At 35.9% G+C, this 13,683-nt stretch overlaps 1 non-coding gene across 1 annotated transcript; it reads right to left on the bottom strand.

The window, feature by feature from the left end:
• Positions 1 to 11,539: 11,539 nt before the first annotated feature.
• Positions 11,540 to 11,646, bottom strand: LOC141715941 (small nucleolar RNA R71). Its single transcript, XR_012572681.1, has one exon. It is a non-coding gene; the product is annotated as a small nucleolar RNA R71 (small nucleolar RNA).
• Positions 11,647 to 13,683: the final 2,037 nt, after the last annotated feature.

Here is a 13,683-nt window from a genome sequence, read left to right as displayed (position 1 = left end):
TGTGAGCATTCAGTATCATCCCGACAAGGTTAATAAGGTTGCATATGCTTTAAGCAGGAAAGATTTTGGAAATTTGGCCGCTTTGGTGATGCAACAACAACCTCTTCAACGTGAGATTGAGAAATTTGGTTTGGAGTTTTATCATCAAAATACAGTTGGTATGGTAGCAAGTTTGCATGTCGAGCCTAGTCTTATCACTAGGATTAAGGTAGTTTAGGATGGAGATGGAGAATTGTGGTCTTTTGTCCAGAATATTGATCCTGAAAAGCAACCAGGATTTCATTTTGATGATCATGGCATTTTATGGATGTATAATCGTCTATGTGTGCCTGCTAACAAGGAACTCAGGGAGGAATTGATGGAAGAGGCTCATAGATCCCATTTTCTATTCATCCAGGTGAGACAAAGATGTATCGAGATTTAAAGGAACACTTTTGGTGGAGCGGCATGAAACGAGATATTGCCGATTTTTTTCGAAGTGTTTGACTTGTCAACAGGTGAAGATTGAGCACCAGAGGCCAAATGGCTTATTACAACCATTGGAGTTACCTACTTGGAAGTGGGAGAATATTTGCATGGATTTTGTTATAGGACTGCCTAAGACTTTTAAGAAATATGATGCGATATGGGTGATTGTAGACAGACTCACTAAATCTGCTCACTTTTTGGCAAACCGTGAGAACATGAACTTGGAGAGCTTAGCGCTATTATACAGGAATGAGATTGTTAGACTACACGGGATTCCAGTTTCGATCGTGTCAGACAGAGATCCCAGATTCACTTCAAGATTTTGGAAAGGATTTCAAAAGGCATGGGGTACCAAGTTGAATTATAGCACAACTTTTCATCCACAGTCAGATGGGCAGTCAGAGAGGACAATTCAGACCTTGGAGGACATGTTACGAGCATGTGCATTAGAATGGTATGGAAATTGGGATGACTATTTGCCTTTGGTTGAATTTGCTTATAATAACAGTTGGCAGAGCAGCATTGGTATGGCTCCTTTTGAGGCACTCTATGGGCGCAAGTGCAGAACACCTATTTGTTAGAATGAAGTAGGAGAGAAGCTTTTGGAGGGTCCCGATCTAGTCCAAGTCACTACAGATAAGGTAGCAGTTGCTCGAGAAAGACTTGAACAAGCTCGATCTAGACAGAAGAGTTATGCTGATAAGGGTAGACGAGAATATGAATTTAAAGTAGGAGACAAGGTCTTCCTTAAGGTATCTCCTCAGAGAGGCATTCAGCGATTCGGTCAGAAGGGTAAGCTAAGTCCGAGGTATATAGGACCTTTTGAGATTCTTGAGAGGGTTGGAGCTGTGACATATAGAGTTGCTTTACCGCCACAATTGTCATGAGTGCATAATGTGTTTCATGCATCGGTTATGAGAAAATATGTATATCATCCTAATCATGTTGTTCAATATCCCTTAAATGCATTTCGTGGAGATTTATCTTGTGAAGAAGAAGCTGAAGCTATATTGGCGAGGGAGGAGAGAGTGTTGCGCAAGAACACGATCCCTTTTGTTAAAGTTTTATGGAAAAATCATGATGTTCGAGAAGCTACTTGGGAAACTGAGTATTCAGTTCGTGCAAGATATCCGTACCTCTTCGAATCAGGTACTTCACTAGAATTTTGAGGACGAAATTATTTTAAGGAGGGAAGAATATAATATCCCATATTTTATTTGTTACATTTTTGGTGCAATAATTTAGTAAATATTTTATTAATTGATTTTAGAATTCAAAATTATGGATAATATTTTATGTAGATAATTGGCTGTTAAAAATTTGAATTTTGTAAGCTATCTTTTAGTTGTTTAAAATTTGAATATGAGTCAAACAGGTGATAAGAGTTTCATAGTTTGTTTAGCTACTTATAAACAGAGTCACCCTGTTAGTGTTTTCACACAAAAACTCATCTTAAAGCGACAGATAACAAAATGGAAAATGAGTAGTATTATATAATTTATGAGTGAGATAGAAGAGTTGGTGCATAAGAAAGGAAGCTTTGGATCTACATGTGCAAGAAGGTCAGAGAAGAGCTAACCAGAGTGTCACTGTTAAAAAATATTGGGTTATTAAAGATTATAAGAGAAGGAGAAATAGATTTTTGGGTTATTAAAGATCAAGAGGAGGAGAAAGATAGCTAGGTTAAGGTCGAAGTGTACATCTTGAGCAGGTTTATTTAAAATTTGATTATGTAATTTAAGATGATTATTATTTATATTGTATACTAATATTAATCATTTTATTTTCAGGTTTATAACTATTTGTACACATTTTTTTACATACTTATATCAGGCTCTAAATTCAGGTAAGTATTATCAAATTATTATATTCTTTGTTTATGTGTTTATATATTGTGTTAGGTTACTGTTTAATGCATGTTTAATTGATTAATTAATTGTTATTTGTACTGGCTACAAGATGTTTAATTAGTAGTAATCTAATTAGTCATGTTCCCTGTTGTTTTTTTTTATAATTTGTATGTCATTAGGTTGGTTTAATAAATTATATGATTCTCAGGTTTTTACATTTTATTAACCCGATGATATGATAAATATTAATATTATTAATATCTGGCTAGTTTTGTTAATTTTTAATTACTAGTTATGTGTGTGAGTTGTTTACAATAATTATCATGTTATATTATGCTAGTTTGTTGATATGTAAAAGTATTTGTAAAATAAAATATATTTTCACAAGATTTAGTTTATTGAGATTTATTAGAATTGACAAAATATGTATTTGTAGGACTAATGATATGCATAGTATTTTATTTTATAGGAGATATGTAGTCAAAATATTTTGTTAAATAAGTTAAGTAATTAACAATTGTTTGTTTGTTTATCTAAAATTATAAATTGTTTACATTTGTTAATCTTATTATATTTTCCTCTTAACATATTTGTTACTTTTTTTACCAATATGTTATTAATTAATAATTTAAATTTTGTAAGTACTGTTGTAGTACTAATGTGTGAGAGGTGGATTTGAAATATTGTCGGTATGTGTTGATAGACAGAGAGCATGCTATATTTATTTTTATCATTTTCTTAAATTGTTGTTAAAATTTAATGTGTTATATTAATGTATAATTTAAGTTTGTCTACTTTTATAAAGTCATATATTTAAAGTTTTCTACATTACTTTTATAAATTAATAAAATATCTTTTATATTTTGTGAACCAGCTTGTATATTATTCAGATTATTTGTTAGTTATATGTTTATACTACTCTATCATGAGATGGTGATAATCTATATTAGTTGTGGTAGCGGTATAAAATATTATAATTTTGTTAGCTTACTTTTTAGTGGGTTTTAGAGTGTGGCGTTTATAAATTATATTTGTGTTGATATTATAGATTGGTTTGGAGGTTGATTTGGAGCTAAGTTGTGATTTAATATTTTAGACTCAGGTATGAGTATCTTTCATTCTCTCTTCATTTAAAATATATTTTCTTCCCCTCTACTTATTGTCCCATCATATTTATCTTATCAAATTTTATTTTGTTAAGTGTATATGTACACTTGTTAATTTTTGCTCAGCCATCTTTGATCCATGTTGTTGCTTAACCACTTTTGATCTATGTTGCCTATCAGTATACTTGATTTGTCACATGTAACTTTTATTTTCAATATTATTGGAAACACTTTGTAACCATTTGTTATGGGCTCTTAAACTTATCTGTGTGGGTAAATCACAGACGAGGCACATGGAGTTTTTGCAGTCTTTGGTGCTCTCGCACTAACTCGTATCAGTGCTGTGAGTATACGAGCATGTCTCTGGGGTATGAGGCATGATTAAGATCATGATCATTTTGTTTGTTTGGGAAATGTTTTATATATTTCATTTTATCCTTCTTGTGGATAACCGGAAAAGGAACTGTTTGCACTGTGCTTTGCTTGGTATTTACTAGCGAGCAGAGGTTTTATAAGATGCCCTTATTAGTACCCACCTTACTTGTTCTCAACCATTTCTTTGATTTTGATTGGATTAGTTTATTCCTTGCTTATAAATAATTATTGTCATATTACTCATCTTCTTGGCTAATCATTAAATCAAATATATTCTTTTGTTTTACCTTTTAATGATATATTCGTACTGGGCATTTGGCTCACTCGTATTTAATTCTTTCCACAGGTAGTCCGGGGTAAAGCGGGGGTGTGATGAGTGCTGCCCAGATTTTAGCTTGTTTATCTAGTTGAAAAATAAAGTCAAGGACATGTTTTATTTCCATATTATTTTGGATCTTGTTAGAGAACTTTATTTTGGATCTTTTGAACTTTTGTTAGTTTAATAAATTATGTTTAGCTTGTTTTTACTTCCATTAATAAATAAGGCTTAGCTTGTGTAGCCTCTACTTGTTTAAGTGGGGTGTTACACTGATACCTAGAAAACCCTAGCAGCAGTAGCCTCTCTCTAAAAAACTAATCTCTCTCGAATTAAAAACATATTTTCTCAGGCGAACTGAGGTGTTGATCGCTGTTGACCTTGCTGTAACTGTGTACAAATAGGTCTGTAGATATTTTATCCTGGGAGGGACTTTGTGAACCCATCACAGCATAAGTGGGGCAAATTTCTCTTCAAGAATAATCTAGTCTTCTCAGAGGGCTAGGTCACTTAGCTTGTTCATCTCTTGTCGATTCTGATTAAAGTGATCGAAATAATCTTTCTGTTCGATCTTTGTTAATTTAACTCACTGATTATTTGTTGTTATTTACCTTTATTGTTTGTTTCGTTATTTAGTTTTGCCTGTTCTTGTGATTATATATAACTGGCCTTCACATATTTAGTGAATTTTTCCCAACAATCTTGATGAGAAATTTTCTGTTATATATTGTTTTTGCAAGATGGTTAATGAAACTGAGACTCTTGTTGTTGTTGTTTTTGAGGGCTCTGGTTCTGGTGATACCACAACGACCATTGATTGGACCATGTACCGTTTCCCACAACCATCGATTTAACAGGCATGCCTGAGAAATTCGGTGGGGGCTTGGTTTTTCTCTGGGAGAGAAAGATGAACTTGTGGCTTACGGTTAAGAGTTTATGGACGGTGCTGCAATATGAAAAACCAGTGGTGGATGAAAAAAGGCTGAAACTATTAAGGCCTATGCTATGTGGGAGGAAAAAGATGGGGCATCTAGGGCTGGTATTTTGGTAGCCTTAAGGAATGCCCTATTCGATGTTTATTCATCTGACTCCTACATTGCTAAGCTTTTATGGGAAAAGCTTGACCAGACACATAATACTGACTCGCAAGGTTTGAAAAAGTATTATGTGGCTAAGTTTGTTACGTTCAAACTGGTGGATACTAAATCCATGACTGAGCAGGTGCATGAGTTTGAGATGTTAGTGCATGCTTTGAAGGACTCAAACATGGACCTTCTTGAGAAGTTTAGGGTTATGAATATGATTGAAAAACTCCCGAAGACTTGGGAAGAGTTTGCTCTTTCCCTGAAAAGACAGAAAGGAGAGATCAGTTGGACTAACTTTATGCTGTATATCTCAGTGCAGGAGCAGCATAAGTCGAAACAGGGACATGTGATGCCTACTGAACATAGGAGTTCGAAGGTGAATATAGTGACTGCTAGACAGAAAATAAAGTCCATTCCTAAGAAGGAAAACACTAAGTCTAAGGACAAGAATAAGGCTAAGAAACCAAACACAAACAAACCTTGTTGGTCTTGTGGACAGGTTGGTCATTAGAGCAAGGACTATCCTAGTAAGAAAGCTAAGAAAGCTGGAGTGGTAGCTTAAGAAAACACCATGCTTGGACTTGGAACCATGAGCGGGCCTGTTACTTACAACCTTTTACTATTTTTTACTTATCTCTCACATGAGTGGTTGATTGATACTTGAGATAATGTGCATATTTGTGATGATATTAGTTTGTTTGTATCTTATCAACAGAGTCATGGAATGACATCGATGATGGGGAATGCTAGTGCTGCACAAGTGGTTGGAATAGGAAACATGGACCTGAAGTTTGCTTCTGGGCGGAATCTATCTCTCACTAAAGTGCATCATGTTTCCTCTATTCGTAGAAATATAATAAGTGGAAGTTATTTAGTTAAGAATAGCTTTGAACTTTCTTTGAAATGTAATAAAGTAGTGATTACTCACACTGGTACATTTTTTGGCAAAGGTTAATTGTCTGATGGTTTGTTTATAATAAATGTCGAACCTGTTATGGGTGATTTTATTAATGATAGTGTTGCACCTTTTGTTAATTGTGTTGAATCATTTGATTTGTGGCACTAATTACGAATTGGTCATTTAAATTTTGGTGCTCTGAAGAATATGATGAATTTAGAGTTGGGTCCAACGCATGTCATTGATAAGAAATCTAAGTGTCAAGTGTGTTTAACTGCTAAACAAACAAGGAAACCTTTTTATAATATTGTTAGGGATTCATAATTGTTAGATTTAGTTCACTCGGACATATATAAATTCAGTGGTGTGTTGACTAAGGATCACTGTAGATATTTCATTACTTTTATACATGATTATAGTAAATATTGTTATATTTATTTGCTTAAATATAAGGATGAAGCACTAGATAAATCTATTATGTTTAAAAATGAAGCTGAAATACAAACTGAAAAAGTACTTAAACGGTTGAGGTCTGATAGAGGTGGTAAGTATAGGACTACCTTATTTAATGAATTTTGCGCAAGCAATGGTATAGTTCATGAGGTTACTCCACTATACACACATATGTCTAATCGGGATGGCAGAGCGAAAGAATAGAAATTTTAAAGACATAATTAATAGTATGCTAATTATAACGACTCGTATTTACGTATTATTAAGAGTGTAATTGTTGAATAAATAAATAAATAAAATACGTACATGGGTTCTTTCAGCATGTTATTGTTTTGTTACTATGAATATGTGATTACTAGTATATGGGAGTGAATTGCGTGGTTGATTATTGGGTTGTATGATTTTGTTTTCCTTTTAAAAGTGATTTTATTACAGTTTTATTTGTATAAATATGTGGAATGTTTCTAAAATTGTTTTTATGGTTTATATTTACAATAATTATTTTTAAGATTTTATAAAATTTAGAAATCAACATTTCATCAAATATTTAGCCCCGTATGATTCCCTGATTACATTTATTTGTAAAATCCGTATCTAATTTCAGAATTATTCAAAAATTATGAAACTCACATTTATTTAAGTTTGGAATATTCTGAGAATTTTAAAAATATTTTGGGAATTTTTGGGATTAATTTCACCCGCGCGTTGATTCGTTAAATTGTTAAAAGCGGGTATAAACTGTGTTTCAGAAATTAGTTTAAAATTACGAAATTTATGTTTTTATTAATTTCGGGATATTTAGAACATTTTAAGATGGTTTTCATGTTTTTCTAAAACCGTTCTAAGTGCATCTTGGTTCGTATCTGTCAAAACACGGAATAAATCAGGATGTCGGAAAAGGAAAACATGACACGTGTCGCACTCCTGGGTTATTAGTTGATGTACGTGGCAGTTTATCTCCCACTATGTTGCTACCTGTCATTTTATAAAAATAAAAACAAATAAAAAACCACACAACACAAAGATACAGGGGTGGATATGCAATCAGGGGGATGGCTCAATCAGAAGGTCCTGGATCAATTTTCTTTTCCCCTTCTTTCTTGTTGTTGCTCCCCTGCGATTCTTCCTTAATTCTTCTCATATCCGCTCCCTATTTCTCCGTATTTGTGCTATGGCTTTCCAGTGACTTCGCCGCCCATTTTTCCGGTTCGATGGTTGTGATTCTATCTTGCTTACATGTATGCACATATATATATATACGGGTGTATTGCAGTTGTGTGCGAATTGTTGTGCCTTGCTGTTGTTTGTTGACTTTCCTCCGGCCGCCGCCGGATCCTTTTCCGGCTAGGTGGTCCGTGACTGTGTTGATTTTGTTACTGTTGTTTTGGTTGGGGGATTGTTTTTATTTTAATTCCCTGCATAAAATTATTTAATTGATTTTCTTTTTAAAATAATAAATAAATATTATGCGGGGAATTAATGTTTAATTTGTGAAATTTATTTGGAAACCCGACACGTTTCGGGCACTGATAAATTTTACCGCCGTCGACGGTGAACTTCAATGAGTCAACGGTGGACTGTGATGATTATTCTGAGTCCTAAAACTTTAAAATATTAATTTAGTTCATAAAATTATTTTCAAAATGAGAAACATATATTCGGTATTTAAAGATTGTATTGAGATTTGTATTGTGTGCTTAGTCATGATTGGGATTGTTGTGTAATCAATTAGAATTATGATTGTTGCGTTGTTGTTGGGAATTGAGGTCGATTGCATTCGACGGGTAGTCCGATAAATAAAGGAGACGCTGACCGATTTTCGGGAACGTATCCCGAAAAATATCGGAACTACCTGTCGAGTATAAATAGTTATATAATTATAAATAAATATTTTTTAAAATATACCTGACAACTTATTTCCTAAAACAACGAGTATATGCGTCTTCCAAAAATGAAAATCGAAGTCGAGTTTTGAGTATGTGAACCCTGATTGTTATATGTATTATAATAGCATATAAGTACGAGTCAGAATTTGATATCGAATAGGTAGGTTTATTATTGAGGATATGTCAAGCATACCTAGATGTCTAACCTAAAGAATTTCGACCCTGTAGGTTCTAGTCGGGAAACCGAAGGTGGATGTTGGGCTAAGGATAACCTAGTGGACAGTCAACGAGCTCAGTAGGGTTTCAACCGAAGAACCTGAGTGTTGAACTCGAATCCAAGGTGATCTAGTAATGCGATAAAGTCGAGCGTCCAAGTCAGTCCAAGGTCAATTAGTGATAGTTGTAAAGCTCTACAAGGCAAGTACCCCTGACCATTCTTTTATGGTTCAGTACGTATGAATAACTAATGTTTTAATCTCGTAATAGAACAGAAACGTTTTAAGTTACGTATTCCCTGTAGTTATAAATTACTGTTTTAAATATGTTTTGGGGAAAAGTAACTTCTAAAGATATCCATCTCGAATGAAAATGATTGTGAATTAGTTTTTATGTGTTCTGTTAAAATAAATTATTTTAAAATGAGATAGGTACAAGTAATTTTTTTTAAAAACTGGATAAAACGGTCAGATATGGGATACATTGGGGCCAGGGGGCCTATTGAGGTGGCGTAAGAGGCTAATTCGGTTGCGCAAATTATATAACTGATTAGTCCAGCAGGTCAGAGTCCTAGCTAGTCTCTGAGTTCTGAAACAGGTTTATGGGATGGCAGTTACAGCCGTCTAGTGTTGATAGCCTGATTAGTTGTCTTCACATATCCGTACGTATCTGATTTGGCTTTGTGATTCTCGTAACGGAACAAGTGAGTTATACAGTGGATTTGAAAATGAAAATGGCATGCTAGAATTAAACTCTTGTATTTGTACACATCACACTATTACGTTTGTTTTATTGAACGCATGCTAGTTTTGAATATCCAGTTTATGAATGTTTTACATGTTTTACAAACGAGCTATAATCTCCGTTCCTATCACTGCTTTATCATAAACTATTTTACTTGTTATTCATATAGTGATACTGCTGATCAATTGATTGCTCACCCTTGCAGAATATTTTATATGTATTGTAGATGCCTAGAAGTTTCATCCATGGCAGTCAGGGCAGAGTTCCAGTTCCCTTCCGTGTCAGGCTCCTCTGAGGTAGTTGTGTTGGACCAAAGATGGTCTGTTGAGTTGCTGCACTAAGTTAGTTTTTTCAGGATGGTTTGTGATAAGTTAGTTTTATGATATTTGTTAGCCTAAGTCATACTTAAACATGGAAAAGATCTCGGTAAAGGGGTTGTGTTTATATAATAATGTTAAGTTGGATTATGTTATGCTGTTGTTATTATTATTGATGACGTCAACTCCTTACCCCGGTCGCTGATTTCGCTGAAAAAGCCTTTTTTGAGTGGAATTTGACGATTTTAAGGGTCCAGGTCCACTAGGGGCATATATATACTTAAAAAAAAGGGTTTTCATCATCCGGGAAGATTGGGATACCAAGGAGAAGGCCTAGAAGCACAGAACAACTCCGAAAAAAAAGATCTTGTTTTCAACTTGTGATTCTTTGAATTAGTTGTAACTTTGGATGCTCATTTTCGTTCTTGTTGAACCTAGATCTCGTTTATTCGTACTTTAATTATTATTCAGTTTATTAAGACCTTGTTTTATACCATGCCTTCATTGGAACCCATGGTGACGATGAGTTCAATTATGGGCTAATCATTGTCATGGGGTTCTAGCGGATTTACTTATGGACTTCAATAGTTAATTGTTTCGATATCTTGGTGTGTGGTGATTGATTGATATCCTAATATTGGTTGTGCTTATTCGTCTTATGTGCGTAGCTAACATATAAGATAGCGTGTTAATCTCTATTGAAGTGACAGTGAATATAGAGGTTTAGAACTTGCCATGCTAGCATAACTTCATGTATGTGTATGCATGATTCGTAGGTAACTCTAACCGTTTTACTTGCCCTATGTAATCAAGATAGATAACTTGTGCTTAAACCATTATGTTGTCAAATTCTATAGACATATAGGGTCTCAATATAATTGGTGCTTATTCAGCTTCTATCTCTTTTGTGGATGTCTGGTAGAATGGTACTCATGCAACGAAAGTTGGCGTTTATCAGTTTCGTGTTATCTGATTAGTGTCATCACCATCACATGCTAAGGTTAAGAACAATAAGGCCATTGAATGAAGTAGTAATGAAGTTAGAATCCCATGTTTGTCATATATAGTAATTCAACCTCAATTCTCTTAGTTAATATTATTTAGTATAATCTCTTAGTTTAATCAAAACCCAATTTGTTATTTGTCTTAGCATTGAGCGATAACCATACATTGTTGCATAGGTGCATAAATTGAACTTAACCTAAACCAGTCTCTGTGGGAATGAATCTGATTTATATCTTATACAACTTGCGAACGCGTATACTTGCGTGAATATTAGCGCGTGTTTTCGCCCTAACAAGTTTTTGGCGCCGCTGCCGGGGACTCGGTGTTAATTTTTAGTTTATGTGCTTGTCATCAGTGGTCGTTAAAGTTCACTGACTTGGATTCCTTTACTTTCACGGTTTATTTGTTTGTGTTTCAGGTACTCATTACAATGGGAGATCCAGTAGCACGAACGAAAGCCTTGATGGAGTTTTCTCAACCCAAGATCAATGACATTCAATATAGCATTATCCGGCCAGCTATCACAGCTAATACCTTTGAGATCAAGCCTGGCATAATTCAATGGGTACAGACTTCAGTCCAGTTTGGGGGTTCTCCAACGGAAGATCCCAATACACACATTAGGGATTTCATAGAGATATGCGACACCTTCAGGTTCAATGGTGTTTCTGAAGATGCTGTGAAGATGAGACTGTTCCCATTCTCTCTGAGGGACAAGGCTAAGAGCTGGTTACACTCTCTACCAGCTGGTTCGATTACTACTTGGGAAGATCTTGCTCAGAAGTTTCTTACTAAATTCTTCCCTATGGCGAAGACAACTGCACTCAGGAACGCTATTACTCAATTTGCGCTGCAAACGGGAGAATCGCTATGTGAAGCTTGGGAGCGCTACAAGGAGATGCTTAGGAAGTGTCCTCATCATGGAATTCCTGATTGGATGATCATCACTTATTTTTACAATGGGTTGGGGACACAGTCCAGACCCATGCTCGATGCAGCATCAGGTGGAACATTATGGGCAAAAAGCTATGAGGAAGCTTATGATCTAATTGAACTAATGGCTACTAATGAATATCAGTATCCAACCCAGAGATATCCACAGGGCAAGGTAGCAGGAGTTCTTGAAGTCGATACAGCTACGGCTATCACTGCTCAACTAAAGACATTGTCTATGAAGATCGATTCTCTGGCTAACTATGGTGTTAAGCAGATAATTAGTGTTTGTGAGCTGTGTGCAGGTCCGCATGCGACAGAGCAATATGCTATATCTAACGACTCAGCTCAGTTTATGAGCAACTTTCAGAGATTGCGGCAACCAGTTCCAGACACTTATCATCCTGACAACTGGAATCATCCTAACTTCAGCTGGAGCAACAATCAGAATACGATGCAACAGCCGTTCCAGCAGTTTGGAAATAAGCTATTCAACCCTCCTGGTTTTCAGCAACAAATTGCACCAAACCAACAACTCCAAATTCAACAACAAATTCATGATGTAGGTCTATCTTCGAATGAAAAATCTGAATTGGAGGAGTTGAGGCTTATGTGCAAAAACCAGGCTCTTATATGCCAAAGCCAGGCTAATTCTATCAAGACTCTGGAGAACTAAATAGGGTAAATTGCTAATGCCTTATTGAATCGGCCACCAGGAATGCTTCCTAGTGATACAGAAGCCAATCCAGGAAAGAGGGACGTTGAAGAACATGTGAACGCCATCACCTTAAGGTCTAGAAAGGTCGCAAGCCCCCAAATTCAGCAAGACGAAGAGCCTGAAAAATCTCAAGATTCAGAAAATGCAGTTGTGGCTGAAGAAGAAGTGCAAAAAGAAGCAGAGGTGGAACCAAGGAAGACTACTGTGGAACACACTCCTTCTGAGGGTAATATAGGGGAGAAGCAGATCTATCATCCACCTCCTTTTCCTAAAAGGCTGCAGAAGCAGAAGTTGGATAAGCAGTTTGAGAAGTTTTTGGAGGTGTTCAAGAAACTTCATATCAACATACCTTTCGCTGAAGCTCTTGAACAAATGCCTAGCTATGCGAGGTTTATGAAAGGTATTCTCTCTCGGAAAGTGAAGCTCGATTACTTAGAGACCGTTGCTCTAACGGAGGAATGCAGTGTTGTACTGCAATAAAAGTTGCCTCCGAAGCTTAAAGATCCTGGAAGCTTCACTATTCCTTGCACCATCGGAAACTTGTCGTTCGATAAATGTTTATGTGATTTAGGAGCTAGCATCAATCTGATGCCCTTATCTATCTTCAAGAAGCTTGGTCTGCCTGATCCGAAACCAACATACATGTCATTGTAACTAGCTGACCGTTCCATCGCTTATCCACGAGGTATAGTGGAGGATGTCTTGGTCAAGGTGGATAAACTCTTTTTCTCTGCTGACTTTGTAATTCTTTATTTCGAGAAAGATAAGAAAATTCCCATTATCTTGGGAAGACCATTCTTGGCTACAGGCTGAACTATGATCGATGTGCAAAAAGGAGAGCTTTCGATGAAGGTTCACGATCAAAAGGTCACTTTTAATGTGTTCAAGGAAATAAAGTTACCCACGACTAAAGAGAAGTGCTTTAAAGTAGAGCAACTGCAGGTTTTAAATGCACCTCCGTGGAAGAGGAAGTTGGATATGCCACTCAATTCTCTTGGGTTAGCAGAGCTGAAAATTTCTCAGGAGCGTTTTGAACCATTTACTCAAGAAGCTCCCATACTTGAGCTCAACCGACAACCAGATCACTTGAGTTATTCATTCTTAGGTGCACCCCTTGACAAGGGGTTGGGATATATCTTTGATGATGTAAAAAGTGGCTGGACGGATATTCCAATGCCTACAGAGGGTTCTTCTCATGTGCAGCAGGTAGTTGATAGGACTGGTGTTGGTGATGAGCAGTACAAGCGAGTGACTAGGCGTATGGAGGCCATGCATGACATTCACCGTCATTTTGCTGCAGATTTGACACATGA

This window comes from Apium graveolens, chromosome 3 (genome assembly GCF_009905375.1).
Source record: "Apium graveolens cultivar Ventura chromosome 3, ASM990537v1, whole genome shotgun sequence".
Classification (NCBI taxonomy): domain Eukaryota; kingdom Viridiplantae; phylum Streptophyta; class Magnoliopsida; order Apiales; family Apiaceae; genus Apium; species Apium graveolens.
This window is presented reverse-complemented; position numbering and strand designations above follow the sequence as displayed.